This window comes from Seriola lalandi, unplaced genomic scaffold, assembly GCF_002814215.2.
Source record: "Seriola lalandi dorsalis isolate HSWRI2012SDOR001 ecotype SW California unplaced genomic scaffold, Sedor1 jcf7180002054955, whole genome shotgun sequence".
In the NCBI taxonomy this organism is placed as follows: Eukaryota; Metazoa; Chordata; class Actinopteri; order Carangiformes; family Carangidae; genus Seriola; species Seriola lalandi.
This window is the reverse complement of record NW_019525506.1, coordinates 512,402-515,514: the sequence shown is the minus strand read 5'-3', so window position 1 is coordinate 515,514 and position 3,113 is coordinate 512,402. Positions and strand designations below refer to the sequence as shown.

The 3,113-nt window shown below is 37.1% G+C and overlaps 2 non-coding genes and 1 pseudogene across 2 annotated transcripts; all 3 read right to left on the bottom strand.

Annotated features, from left to right (window-relative positions):
- LOC147817461 (uncharacterized) overlaps positions 1–1,296 on the bottom strand; it is a 3,595-nt pseudogene extending 2,299 nt beyond the window's left edge.
- A 1,245-nt stretch (positions 1,297–2,541) lies between these two features.
- trnac-gca (transfer RNA cysteine (anticodon GCA)) lies at positions 2,542–2,613 on the bottom strand. The gene has a single exon. It is a non-coding gene; the product is annotated as a tRNA-Cys (tRNA).
- Positions 2,614–3,042: 429 nt separating this feature from the next.
- On the bottom strand, positions 3,043–3,113 carry trnap-agg (transfer RNA proline (anticodon AGG)). The gene has a single exon. It is a non-coding gene; the product is annotated as a tRNA-Pro (tRNA).

Here is a 3,113-nt window from a genome sequence, read left to right as displayed (position 1 = left end):
GAGGTCAAGTCCTTTACTGGCATTTGCATTTCAGTAAGTTGAATTTACATTTTCTTAATATTTCTGATGTAATTCAGACTAATTCTCGAAGAGCAGCACAGAGACCACTGTTTCTGATTTTAAAGCCTAAACACATTCACTTTACAGCGTTTCCACCTTTAATTTCTGTCAGGATGAAAGTGATTCATCTGAAGAAGACAATACAGTGTTCAATAAATAAATAAATAATAAATAATGAAATAAAAAATAGTTTGAAACGGAAAATTGACAATGGTTAGTTTATTTGTGTGAAGCAGAGAACTTTACGACCTGTCCCTGAAGGCAGCATTGCCTAGCAACAACGTAGTTAGCTAACTTCTTCCTCAGAGGAGATTTTTCAGTAAACTTCGAAAATGTCCTGAATGAAGGATTAAAAAAGCTGAGATAAATATCAATGAGCCAATAAATATACGGGGGAAAGATAAATACATAACTATGGCGGATAAAATCGGTTCTGATAACAAAGAAAAGTCGGTATATTTGGTACAAATTTGGTATCTTGATGAGCAGTTGGAGAGGTAAGACTGCTAACGTTCACTGCAGAGCTAACGTAACTTCTCTTTTTGTGGGAATAATTTGCCAACTAACAGTTTCTTTCAACACTGAATGATGTATAAATGCAGATATATATCTTAGTTTTTATCTAATATTTAAAAAATCTCGCTTTATTTTAAGTCCTTCAGTTAGCCAAAGTGATGTTAGCCAAATTAGCAATAGCACTGTGTTAAGATGGCCACCATGCTAAATAAAGAAAATGCTAATAGGACCAAATGTATAACTTCAATTTAGACTGCTGGGAAGGAAGTGTGTTTTTATTGCACGAAGCGCTTTAGCTAAGGCTGCAACTAACTATTAACTATTGTCATTGTCTATTAAAATGCTGATTATTTTCCTGATTAATTGCTTTGTCTTTAAATTGAAAACTGCTGATTAGTATTTCTCAGGGCCCAAGGCCATGGACTCAAATAGCTTTTAAAAAAAAAAATCAAATTATGATTGTAAAATTCAAAGGTATTCAGTTTACTGTCATACAGGACAAAGAAAAGGAGCAATGAATTAATATATAATAAAAATAGTTGCTAATTAAGGTTTTTTTTTTTTTTTTCAATTATTTCTTTCCCCATGTTAAAGTTCCTGTAATTGATAGTTTGAGTCACATTTCTTTTGTAAAGAAGTGCAAAATAAAAAGATATACTATATGGCATACTATAATATGTGGTGGATTAGCCTCAAAGCTTTTAGCTTTACTCACCTCATTTAAGTTTTACTGACATGGTTTCACAAAGTAAAACGGATATATAGAATATATATTATCACTATATTTCACCTCACTATTAATGTCATGCTTCTGTCTCATATTTAGCATGATAAAAACTCTCTGATAGAGGATGTAGTCAGTGCAGTCAGAATTTAATTTTAGATACGCTATTCACAGCAAAAAACCTTTTCTATACAACCCTGAAGCCCTGATCGTGTCCCTCTTCATCCTGCAGATGTCAGCTTAAATCTGACGAGCTGGAGAAACAGAACAAAGACCTCTCCTCTGAGTACAGCGCGCTGCAGAAGGATAAGAAAGATGTCACTGAGCAACTGAAACGTGCCGTGGCTGCAAAAGAGAAGAAGGTGGAGGAGTTGGCGGAGCGGCTGGAGAGTCAGCAGATGGCTGCTGAACAAAGCAGAAAAGTCCTGGAGCTGCAACACAGGCAGGCGATGAAGGCGCTACAGGAGCAGTCTGACAAACTTAACTCGGACACCACGATGCAGGGTGAGACAATCATTATGTGTGATTGGAGAAAATGTTTGTTACGCTTTTTTTCTTTTTAGATTTTTCTTCTTCTACTCTCTTAGAACAGATTGAATGTATGAGCTTTATATTGCAGTGACAGCACTCGGGGAAACAGAAACTACTACAACAAATTATTATTATATTCATTACTGATTAAGCTGAGTATTTATATTTTATAGTATATTCATTAAGTGTTTGATAAACAACTTAAATGATTAAGCAATTTTGCTGTTGTTAGAGGACAGGACAGGTGATTTATGCGGTTATGTGCTTGAGCAGACAAGTATTTGAAGGCTCTGCCAATTACAATGACTGCATGAGTCCAAATAACGGGTTCATCCAGGATTTGAACCCAGGACCTCTCACACCATAAGCAAGAATCATATCCCTAGATCAACAAGCCACTTGTGTTGTGTAATTTATGTCACAAAAGATCTGACAGACCCTGGTTTTTGACAGTGTTTATTTTTATTGTAGCTAGTCTAACACTCATTATAACATCAAGTGTAAACATGTCATATGTCATAATGCAAGAGAAGATTACAGGAGTTAGAAGTGAATAGCGCTGCTTCCAGTTTGTCTGTTGCTTTTTGAAAGTTAAAGCCTTTATTTATACACAGGTTGTCAAACATTGCCTTTATTTATCATGCATGACATAGATGACATCTTTTGGAAATTGGCAGCATGTCTGTTGTCAAGTGCCATAAATCTGGCACAGGGGGCATCCGGATTTGAACCGGAGACCTCTTGATCTGCAGTCAAATGCTCTACCACTGAGCTATACCCCCACAGTTCAACAATCACATCCCTGTCTGCTGATCCGACAGAACATGTCCCAGTGTTTGTGAGAGAATGATGTGCAGAAGTTGGACTTGAGCAACGTTACACTGTAATACTCAGAACATTCAGATGCCTCAGATTAAATGTGTTTCTTTAGACAGGATATATGGGACTATAGGCTCATCACTTGTTCAAAGCGGTTTACAACACTCAGCAGGTGAGCAAACTTTAGACAAGAACACCAGCTGTTAATGAACACACACAGATGAATGTGTGGTTAGGGCTGGTTTGCTTTTGTTCTGCCTCCTTCCTCCTTCAACTAAAACAAACATTGGGCTTATTAGAGTATATTGTGTGTCAGGAGAAGGCTTGACCAAGCAGCTCTCACAATTTTGACACATATTTTTAATTCAGAGGTGCTTGAATGACCAAATGATGGGCTCGTCCGGGATTTGAACCCGGGACCTCTCGCACCCTAAGCGAGAATCATACCCCTAGACCAACGAGC